General features: G+C 49.8%; 1 protein-coding gene across 2 annotated transcripts in view; it reads right to left on the reverse strand.

The window, feature by feature from the left end:
- The window catches only part of LOC147684183 (cytochrome P450 2J2-like), a 326,697-nt gene that overhangs the window by 186,124 nt on the left and 128,435 nt on the right, over positions 1-12,138 (reverse strand). The window lies entirely within an intron of this gene.

Genomic DNA, 12,138 nt, shown 5'->3' on the forward strand with positions numbered 1-12,138 from the left:
GCGTCACTTTTTGTGACGCACCAGCGGTGTAAAAAATGCGCCTCGTTGCGCCATATTTAAAAAGTGACGCATCTAGGTAGATGTGTCACTTTGTAAACCCCTGCGCCACATTATACCTGCGCCAGGTATAATGTATGCAAGGGGGGCGTTCTGGCGCAAGAAAGGGTCATAGAAGTGACGCAGTGAAATCTATGAGATTTCACTGCGTCACTTTTAGGACGCTGTTGCGTCAAAATCTTGCGCCTGGCTCACAGCAGGAGTAAGACTGACGCAAGCCCTTTCACATGGGGCTTTCCCCATGTGAAAGGACGCATTGCTGGAGTTGCGTCACTTTTGTGACACGCTCCAGCAATGCGTCACTTTTGCGCTTACAGATACGTCAGAAATACTGACGTATCTGTAACTCCTTGCGACATGATGCGTAATACATTAAATATGACGCATCAGGAATGTCGTAAGGAGTGCGCAGTGAAAAGTGACGCATCTAGGTAGATGTGTCACTTTGTAAACCCCTGCGCCACATTATACCTGCGCCAGGTATAATGTATGCAAGGGGGGCGTTCTGGCGCAAGAAAGGGTCATAGAAGTGACGCAGTGAAATCTATGAGATTTCACTGCGTCACTTTTAGGACGCTGTTGCGTCAAAATCCTGCGCCTGGCTCACAGCAGGAGTAAGACTGACGCAAGCCCTTTCACATGGGGCTTTCCCCATGTGAAAGGACGCATTGCTGGAGTTGCGTCACTTTTGTGACACGCTCCAGCAATGCGTCACTTTTGCGCTTACAGATACGTCAGAAATACTGACGTATCTGTAACTCCTTGCGACATGATGCGTAATACATTAAATATGACGCATCAGGAATGTCGTAAGGAGTGCGCAGTGAGAAGTGACGCATCGCTGTTTTCACGCAGCGATGCGTCACTTCTCATAAATGAGGCCCCAGAAATGGAAGGACACTAACTAATATGACACAGAGAGCCCCGCCCCCAAACAGGCCACTTGTTTCTGCTAGGAAGCCTCAGCTTCCATGCTCGCAACAATACCAGAGTGCACATTAGTGTTATTAAAAATGTTAACTTACAGTACAGAGAAACGCCAATAACATAATATTGCAGATGTAAAACAAAATAGATAACAAAAGATAATGCACATTTTCTTTTAACTCTTCTATGTAGTATGATAGATGTGATGAAAACATTTCGTAATGGAAAAGGTCAGAAGTTCGTAATGTAAAAAAATAATCCTACTGATTATTTAAGTTTTACTTGTCTTTCATTTTAAAGAGTGTGCGCTACTATTTGTTATGCAGTTTAGTGAACTGTGCCTATACCTTACACATGGGCACTGCGAACACCGATGCTGACCAGACATGACAGCCAGAACGGGTTGACCCCGGCGATAGCTGTAATCATTTTCAAACTGGGGCCATACTGCGGGATCACAGGAGTGCAGACTGAGAAAGGTCTGCTCTTTGGCTTGGATGGACGGTGTTCATACACATGGCTTTGCCCAGGAGCACGATCACTTACAGGCCCCAAAGACCACAAAGCATAGGGTCGCTCTGTGTCACCTTCTCTGGGAGTGGAATTGACAGGCACACAGCAGAACATGTCCCAATGTTACCAAGGATCACAGTTCTGCCTGCTGAGGACCCCCCTTGTAAACCGGGATATTTGAGGGCATCTTACAAATGAGAAGTGGCTTGTCACGATTTTCGAGCAGGTGCAGTGTTGTGCTGCTGCCCCAGCCCCACAGCCGGTGAGGCACCAGCCACAGCTTGCGTGAGTATACTCAGCCCATTATGGTCACTGTTATAGTGGAGCTACAGGCTCTGAGGCCTCAGGTTCAGTTGCTTCAACTTTAGTTTGCTCAGTATCAGACATGGTTAAAATAATTGGAGAAGAATTGGAGATAACGACTTGTGACACAGACACTTACTTGTACTCTGTAGCAGGTAGCGCCATCAGCGGAAAGGGCCAGCCTGCTGCAACGACTTTCCGCAGCCCCACTTAGGGGCTCCTGGCAGCGACCGTGGTGGGTGCATGACTCGCTCCGGCCCCGTAAATCTCATGGCTGCTAAACTGTAGTGCAGCACCCCACTGCCCATGACGGTGTGTGTCCGGTCGCGGGCGGCAGGTTCTCGCAAAATTAGGCAGCGCGGCTGGCCCTCAACGCGGATGTGAGGAAGCTAACATCACTCACTGTCTGTCGTACGCCCGCGCTACATGTGGCCGTGCGGCTCGTCTAATTAAACTTGTCCTGACTTCAGTGAATGTCGCGGTGGGCGATGTAGAGAGGCACTCGGGCTCTCCAATACTTTGTTGCAGAATCTACACGCATGCATTCATGCACCGGGGTATAAATAAACAAGGAGGAAGACCGCTCAGGGTCTTTCCGGCAAACCCATAAGCCTGAGTCTGTGTCACTTCTTTAGAGCTCCTTCACCACGTGTGGGGCCTTGACCCAACACACTACATTGGCGACGAGCCCGGCCTACCTGCACGCGTGCCGGGCTGCCTCTGTCGGTGGCGCCGCTGTGTGCCTGCATCCTACTGCTGAGCCCACCCGCGTGTGTTGCTGTGCTGAACCCGGCTTTCCGAGACCCGCCCACGCGTCTCCCTGGTGGGAGCGCCTTCAGCCGGCGGGACTCGCCAGAGGGTCAGGGTGCGCGGTATCCAGCCAGGAGGTGCGGGTGAGTCTGCGGCTATCCCGCCAGCGCGGCACCCCTGCGTGTCCTTATCCTCCCACATCGTGGAGGTGTCTGCAGCGCTGAAGCCCAGTGACGCCAGAGCGCCCGTCCCAGGGGGAAGAGCAACACGCAACTCGCGTGGCGGCACCACGTGGTCTCGGTGAGGCCCAGCACCCGCCCCCAGCCTCGCCGCAGCCGCGGTCTCCGCAGGCGGGCACGGACGCCCGTTACACACCCTGGCCCTGTCCCCAGCGAACACGGCCCGGAGCGGAGAAGGGCAAGGCAACAAGCACAGGCAAAGCCAAACGGCAGGAAGACGCCAGGCACACACCCCGGCCCCATACTCAGCGAACACAGCCCGGAGGGGAGGAGGGAGCACAAGCCCTACCTGCTGAGGAGTATAGATAACAAGCACAGGCAAAGCCAAACGGCAGAAGGAACTCTCCTGACCCCAGTCAAGACAGAGTCCGAGCACACACGCCTAGTGGTCTTGTCAAACTCACCCGAGGGGAACAAGGGGCAGCGTAAGCATCCTCATATCAACCACGGGCCCGGGCCAGCCTGAATACCAGGGTAAGAGGCTCCACCACACTGGGACCAATCGGAAAGCTCTGGAAGGGCCAAGAGAGGGCTGAACCATGTCAGTAACAGCGCCAAGAGCGGGCCAAGATGGGGCAGGCCAAAACCTACCTCCAATGGTCGCACCACCACCAGTGATAGCATGTCAAGAGCGCCATGAAACCGTTGGTGAACGTGCGTGGTACAAATATTTTTTAACGTAACGTAACCACCACCAGTGATAGCTGCGCCGCCGCCGCCACCGGCCCAGAACCGAGCCGGAGCCCCCGCTCTGATGACACCCACCCACCTACACTCTGGCGCAGCGCCCATTCCCCCGTTTAGCGAGGCAGCAGACCCTGCAACGGCGGCACTACGATGGAAGGCGTTGGTTGGAAGGCTCAACCTATACTTTAAAGGCACCAGGGAGACGGATGGAACTGTAAAAAGGTCGCTCCTCATCCTGTATGGTGGGCCAGAGATCTACGAGTTGTTCGAATCGCTCCCCAACACGGGACCCGAGCATGACTATGACGCCGCGGTCGCTGCACTTAATGCGCACTTTGATCCCCAACTCAATAATGACTTTGAAAAATTCAAATTCAAACGATCATGGCAAACTGAGTCGGAGTCCGTCGACATGTACTACGCTAGGCTGCGCCGGCTTGCCAGCACCTTCCCATTCACCAACCCACGGGAGGAAATCCAAGACCAAATCATAGTGGGCTGCAAGTTGAAACTGCTGAGAAAGCTCATTCTCCGCCAACCGGGCATATCACTTGATGAAATACTGATCCTAGCCAGGTCACACGAGCTGTCCGATGCGAGGGCGGAGGAGATGGAGGCTGCGCTTTGCACATCGGTAATCGACCCGGCTGCCGCAAGGACGACGCCGATTAAGGAGGAGAGAATTGACGGATTCCAGAGGAGATTCCCAGCCGTTCGCCCACGAAATGCCACCTCCCGAGGAAATCCATGTGGATACTGTGGTGAAGACCATCCTGCGACGGCCACATGCGGTGCGAAAGGAAAGACGTGCCTAAAGTGCGGGCGGTTAAACCATTTCGCCGCGGTATGTAGGGGAGGAAAGTACAAGCCAGCTGGTCCGAGAGCCAGGGCAGTGACGCAGCGCATCCGACAGCTATCGCTTGACCACGACCCACCCCCTCCAGACCACCAAGCTCAGGAGAGACGACCTCGATATGAAGACGATGAGGACGATGAGGTGTATGTCATCTCCTACGTCAGCAGAGCGTCCACCAGGAGAAGGCCACTGCCCATGTGCTCCATAGCTATAGAAGGCACCCAAGTAAAAGCCCTGATAGACACGGGGGCATCCGTGAATGTCATGGATTCAGATCAATATGAGAGAATGTCTCCCAAGCCCCCTCTGGCACCTTCCACCACAAGGATTTACACCTATGGCGGCACAGAGCCACTACCGCTAAGGGGAGTGATCCAAACGACCGTCGTAAATGGCGATTATTCCACGGAAACACGGTTCCACATCACGGAGGGGAAGAAAGGCACCCTTCTGAGCTACCACACGGCAGAGGACCTTGGACTTGTGTTCTTTGCCAACCAGGTGCATCAGGCACATGCAGACATCCTGTTGAAGGACTTCCCAGCGTTGTTTCAAGGCTTCGGAAAACTCAAAGGACGGAAGTTCAAGCTGCATATAGACACATCCGTACAGCCGGTAGCCCTCTGACACAGGAGAGTACCATTCAATTTGAGGCCCCAAGTCGAAGAAGAACTCCGGAAATTGGAAGATCTTGGCGTCATAGAAAAGGTGTCGGGCCCAACACCCTGGGTTTCCCCGTTGGTAGTAGCACCAAAGCCAAAACAACCTGGGGCGATCAGGTTGTGTGTGGACATGAGGCTGCACAATGCGGCCGTCAAACGAGAACGACACATCACCCCTACCATGGATGATATAGTGGCTGATCTGAACGGGGCGAAATGGTTCTCGAAACTAGACCTCAACTCGGGATACCATCAGCTCGAGTTGGAACCAGCAAGTAGGTATATCACTACCTTCTCAACCCATGTGGGACTTTGACGCTATAAACGGTTAAGCTTTGGTGTCTCATCCGCTGCTGAGGTGTTCCAAAACGCCATACGTGAACTACTATCCGGACTGAGTGGAGTAATCAATCTGAGTGACGATATATTGGTATACTCGGCGACCCTCGAGGAACACCACGCACACCTGAGGGCTACCCTCCAAAGGCTCGTGGACAGCGGACTAACCCTACACCGGTCGCAATGTTCCTTTTATCAAGAATCAATAGACTTCTTTGGCTACACGTTCACAAGGGAAGGACTTAAAGTTGATCCCAAAAAGGCAGAGGCGATCAAGGCAGCGAGCACTCCAAGGAACCCCACTGAAGTGCGCAGCTTCCTAGGCATGGCCACTTACTGTGGCCGGTTTATACCCAACCTGGCCGCGCTTGCAGAACCCCTCAGAGCCCTCACGCGGATGGACCACAAGTGGGAAGGGACGGTAGCGGCCAACAACGCATTTCAAGACATCAAGGCCAACCCCCTGGACACTACTGTAATGGCCTACTTCCAGCCCCGCCACAGAACAGAGCTTATCGTTGATGCCAGCCCAGTGGGCCTGGGGGCGGTGCTCCTGCAGGAACACGGACCAGAAGTGTGGAAGCCAGTCGCATATGCCAGCAAGGCGTTGTCTGACACTGAGACCAGGTATGCCCAGATCGAAAGAGAGGCCCTGGCCATAAAATGGGCATGTCAACATTTCCACCTTTATCTGTGCGGGCAGGAACTCACTGTGCTGACGGACCACATGCCACTGCTGCCATCGTTTGCAGGGTCATCCAGGCTGGAACCCCTAGTATCGAACGCTGGGCCGTCCAGCTATTTTTTATTTATTTTAGGATTTTATAGAGCGCACGGCTACCCCCGAGGGGGTGTCCCGGCGCTAACAACTAAAGAGCCCAGAGACAAGAAAAAGAACAGAAAATCAAGAGGAGAACAACCAAGTCTTTAATTTGCGGCGAAAGATGGGTTCAGTAGAGGCAAATCTTAGCTCCAAGGGGAGCTACAGGGATATAACTTCAGGATTGTATTCCGACCTGGGGCACACAATCTGGCTGACTACCTATCCCCCCACCCCGATGTCGTCAGCCAACATCCACCGCAAGAAGAAGGTGTGGAAGCTGAGGAGTTCGTCCACATGGTCTCGCAGGCAGCATGCCCAGAAAACATGATGCTGAAGGAAATAGGTGAAGCGACCGCCACGGATGAGACGCTAGTGAGAGTTCGCCATGCTCTGGAAGGAAACCGCTGGGCCCATTTTCTAGTTGGAGCACCAAGCCTTCGATTGGAAGTGAGCCATGCGCGACAACAGCTGTGGCAAATCCGGAGTGAGCTGAGCGTGGGCGATGAAAGAGTCATTCTCAGAGGACATCTCATCGTAAAGCCTGAGAGTCTCCAACAATGAGCGTTAGCTCTGGCACACGTAGGCCAGTCTAAGAAGCAAGGTATGGATCCCAACCATGGACAGTCAAGTTGACGCGATGGTACGATCCTGCCATGCCTGCACAATCACGGGCAGTGACCCAACCCCAGCACCGGTGATCACCGAGGATGCAGCCCAGACGCCCTGGACACACCTCAACATAGACTTCGGGAGCTTCCCAGATTGCTGACACATGTTTGTCCTTGTCGATTTGTTCTCAAAGTTCCCGGTAGTTGAGGTCATATCTTCGACAGCATTTCCCCAAGTCAAAAAGGCTTTGAATCGCATTTTTGACACCATGGGACTCCCGGACGAAATCAAATCTGATAACGGGCCCCCCTTCCAAGGGAGAGAATTTCAGAACTATCTCGAGAGCCTCCGGATCAAGCATAGGAAAATCACCCCGCTGTGGCCCCAGGCAAACGGGGAAGTCGAGAGATTAATGAGAACACTCAACAGAGCCCTGAGGATCAGTGAGGAGGATCCGGAAATGGCCCTTGATCAGTTTCTAGGGGCCTATCGGCAGACGCCTCACAGCACCACAAAAAGTGCTCCCGCCCATGTGCTATTCAAGAGAGCGCCCCGTGATAGCATCCCGACAGACAGCACCTGGGTGCCCGAAGAAAGAGATGATGAGGTCATTCAAGCTCGGAGGCGGACCACCAACCAGAAGGCGAGTGAGTATCGCCATGCCAAGGAGCCTACTCTGCAGGAGGGAGACACGGTCGTAGTGCGAGATCGGCACCCGGGATGGAAATTCCGCATGCCTTATGAATCTAAGGTGTGGATCGTAGACAAGGTCCAAGGGACGATGGTGACTGCAAGGCGAAATGGACAAGTAGTGACCCGCAACGTGTCATGTTTTAAGAAAACAAGTGAGACAACTGGAGGCCAACACACCACGGAATGTCCGGAGGCAGCAGATGATGGAGGTCTAGATCTCGGAGGATCATTGCCAGGGTCACCCATAGCTAGGCAAAGAGGAGAGAGTCCGCCCAGAATGACACTGCAAAACCTCACCGTCGAGAACAACCGACCCTGGTTGGCCCCCAGTGGTGAGAGTGCAGGGACAACATGTAACAAAAGAGTTATACAAAGTTCCCCTGGGAATGATCTTATAAAAGAGTCTCTCTCTCTAAATTGACTCGTGAAGTCGACAATCAGGGAACTAGGCAGGTCCCTTGTCGGAACTAAGAAACCTCACACAACTAATAGGCTGGATGACATGTTTCGTTCAGCCCTTGTGGTGTTGTATCATCATCGGCTTCCTGCTCCAACGTCAAGCTGGCGCTGCAATGCCTGACGGGTAACAACAAGTGTTACACTTTTGAGGAGATCTTTTGTGCCTTGCCGTGGTTTGATAGCGTGTGAGGGACTTAGAGAAGGGGAGTAGTGAGCAAAGTGTGAGTTTAAAAAAGGTTGGTTCGTCCACTAAGTATCCTTTATTCATGTGGTTAGCCACCTTATTAAAAAGTGCAATGAGGGGTATCGAGAACCAAGATTACATTAGTATGGTCTCATTTCAACCCTCATGTGTGGTCAACATGTTTCATGTCCTAAAGGCAATTCTTCAGGACCAAATTGTGCTCATAAACTAAACAGGGGCCCGGAAGTGGGCTATGGTGTTTGCAGTATACATATAATACACTAAGGGGGGCATGAATGGGAAATATTTAATGACCTGGCATTGTTACAGTCCCTATAACTACATAATAAACAAAGTGTAACAATGGGTCAACAGAAAAATAGTGCAGCTATCTAGATTACTGTGTGTGTGATAAAGGAACACAATCCCTGAATCCAAAGTATTCTTGGTGAAAAAATATGTTCCCATCAGATACCCGTCCTGTATCGCCCTACATCACTTGGGATCCTTCACCCGAAGGAAGTGGAAAGAACCACTTAGGATTAGGTAGATTGTGACCTAATCAAAGTGTGAGGGAATGTAAAGTGTGTGGGTCTGAAAGTTTTTTAATGGTATCAGGGGGCACAAAGAATTAACAAAAAGCAGTGCAAGAGGTGCTCATTGTAGCGTGTGAAAGTGAAAGAATTAATATTGGGTTGTGGGAGTGGAAAAGAAGTTTATTGGGGTCCTACCCACACCCAAGGCTAAAAAACAGTGCAAGTAGTGGTAACAAATAACTACTCAGATTTTATCTTGGTCGACATGTTTCTGCAGTATTCAATAGTTCAAAAGATACCAGTCTGCTTCATCAGGACCTTCTTATAATTAAAGTGCAACTGCTGAATTTCAAGTGTTTAGTGTGTATTAAAAAATCATATCACCTGCAAGCACCAGTGGATATGATCCAAGTCATTGAGCAATGGACAGACACACATAAAAAACAACAAAAAAGCACACAGTTAATGACGAAAGCTGCAAAACACAGAGATAAGCTCATAATGTACATATATGCCAAACAATTTATGGTCAGTGTTTGTAACATCAATCAAACATATAAGCCAGGTACATATATCCTGGGTTTTAAGCCAAGCTTATATTCACTCACCCATGTTCTGGGGAATGTACTCTCCACCTCACCCGGCAACAGCTCAGGTACAAATGGAGCACCGCTCTATTAGATGTGAACAAAGAAAAACGAGATGAAAGAGGAAGAGTTCGCTAGAACTCAATCTGAAAACTTTCCTTCTATCACTGGGGATTTCTATCCAGTGGTAGAAGTGAGTTACTGCTGTTACTGTGATATTCAACCGTAGGCAAATGTAATCCTGCTTTAATTAGCACAGTCTGCACTGTTGAGTCTAATCAGGCATGGTTACAACTAATGCGTAATCGCCCTGTTTAATGCGATGGATAAGGCGATCTATTCTATCTATGTAGATATTAAACCACCATGCGCAGTAAATAGGCACTCTTGGCCATGATATACTGAATATTTGCAAATTGCCATAATGTCTATTAAGTCTTGCAGTGACCATTCATGTTAAGCGTAGAACACTCGTGGGCCGATCGTGTCCTCCGATCTACTCAGCGCACGCATGTGTGTTGCCGCTGTGCTCTAAGTCCGAAATGTGACTAGCCTATTAGGCTGTTCTTAGTGCTCATGCTTGATCTAGTAACATTCGAGTCCACCCGTTTAGCATATAGAGTATTCACAGACCCAACGTGGTCTCTGAAAACGAAGAACCATCAGCCCCAACCATTCTGCTTCGCAACCACCCCGCCTCGCTTACCTGTCCGTCGGTACTCCTCGCCTTCCTCTAGGCTGACTTTGGGAGGTACCGACTGGACAGAAAGCGGAATATTTATCACGGAGCTAATTGGTCGAGCGCACAACACGTGTGAGGCGTGTTGCCGTGCGTCACCAAGCGCGTGGAGCGACCCGCGGTGACGTAGTCCGGAAATGTAGTCCGGAAATACCCGCTCAGTAGTTTATTTACTCGCTATTCGCCGAGGGAACAAAACGTGAACCTCGCGATAGCGTGCGTGTATTGGTTTCTTGAAAATGTTTATGCACTATTGTGCAAACGGCCTCAGAACTACAGAATAGATGGAATTTGTAGTTTGATGGTGACGCTTGGTCCCATTATTATTTTTAAGCAGGAGTATATAATCTAACCTGCTTTTAAACTAATTTGTGTATTCTTTGGTAGGATTAAGGGATAAATTGTGACAGTTGGTCCCCTTTTGTTATTTGTCAACAAAAGTATGTAATGTGCACTTAATCTGAATTTAGAGAAATCGTAAGTTTCTCGGTAGACTTGCGGACAGTACTAGAAAATACAGAACTAATGAGCTAGCATGCCTATAGTTTACACATGATATTAGGCACCGATGGAGTCCCATATTATCAGTATTGAAAAGTTGCAGTCCCTGACTGAAAGGCTCATGAGGATCGGTTGGTAGGCAGTGTATTGTGAAGACAAATATGTTACTACGCCCAGTGGGTATTGAACAGGGTACTATGCCACTGGTGTCCTAATTTATAAGGACATCCACGGGATGTCTTCATTCAGACCCGTAATATCGGTCTGTAGTTTGTGCACCCATCTCTGTTCTCTGCGATGTAAAAAGGTACTAATGTCTGTGATATGTTTAGGGATCATTGGCTGTTCGAGCACAGTCCATTGGAGGTCTGTAGGTGCGTGGTGTGCCTCCAAGAAGTGTTTTGTCATACGAGTTGTTTGTTTATTGCAGCGTATTGAACTCTTGTGCTCTGAGATCCTCGTCTTTACTTTTCTCGTGGTCATACCCACGTACCTTTTTTCGCATGGACAGCTGATTAAGTAAATGAGGTTGGAACTGTTACAGTTCGTGAATCTCCGCTGTTCCCAAGGATGTTCTGTACCGATATCTAGTGTTGTGGATTTGCGGGTCTGAGGGCATGCTGCACATTGTCCGCACGGATGGTGTCCAGTTACAGCTGGCATATCCCACAGGGTGCCCGTATTTCTAGGGATTTCAGTCTTTGGTCTTGTGTGAACCAGTTTGTCCCTAAGACTAGGGCCCCTCTTGAAGGCAAATAGGGGAACTGGTAATGTGTCATTTCCCGTGTTCAAAATGCCCCAGTGTTTTTTGATGACACTTGTTATTTGGTTGGATAATGTACCAAATGTTGTCACACATGTCATTCTTTCTGTTTTCTCTTTAGGTGGTGAGATTTCCAATAGGCTCGCTCTGTTGTTGTTTTGTGCTCTTTTCTTGGAGCGGTTTATCAATTGTTTAGGGTAGTCTTTCTCTAAGAGATCTTTTCTTAAGTTGTTTGCATGATTTTCGAAAGATCTCTTATCTGAGCAGTTTCTATGTATGCGAAGAAACTGCCCATAAGGCAGATTGTCCCGAAGGGACTTGGGGTGGCAGCTATGGTAGTTCAATAGGGAGTTACGAGCCATAGGTTTTTGATAGAGCTCAGACTTAAGTCCGTCTACTGTGCCGATAATCAACAGGTCTAAAAAGGCCAGTCTATCTGTGTGGAATTCCATGGTAAATTTCAGGAACCGATTTCTTAGGTTCAACCACTCATGAAATTCTTTCAGTTGGATTTCTGTCCCTCGCCATACTACCAGAATGTCATCAATGTAGCGTTTCCATGCTCGCAGACACATTAGGTGGGGGTTGGTGTCTGCGAGCACGTGCTGCTGCTCAAATTGATGTACATACAGATTCGCGAGACTAGGGGCAAAAACGCTGCCCATACTAGTCCCGCTGATCTGCAGGTACAAGGAGTCCTCAAAGGCGAAGAAGTTCTCCGTCATGGCCAATGTTGCAAAGTTCATAATGAGTCTGACTGGAGTGATGGAATTAAGTTCCCGGGACAGTAACAAGTCTTCTATTACTTGGAGTGTCTCCGTCTGCGGTATAGAAGTGTATAAACTTTCAACATCAAATGACACCAATAGATCTGTTTTGATGTCATATTCCATGTCAGGCAACAGTCTCAA

This window comes from Lissotriton vulgaris, chromosome 11, assembly GCF_964263255.1.
Source record: "Lissotriton vulgaris chromosome 11, aLisVul1.2, whole genome shotgun sequence".
Lineage (NCBI taxonomy): Eukaryota > Metazoa > Chordata > Amphibia > Caudata > Salamandridae > Lissotriton > Lissotriton vulgaris.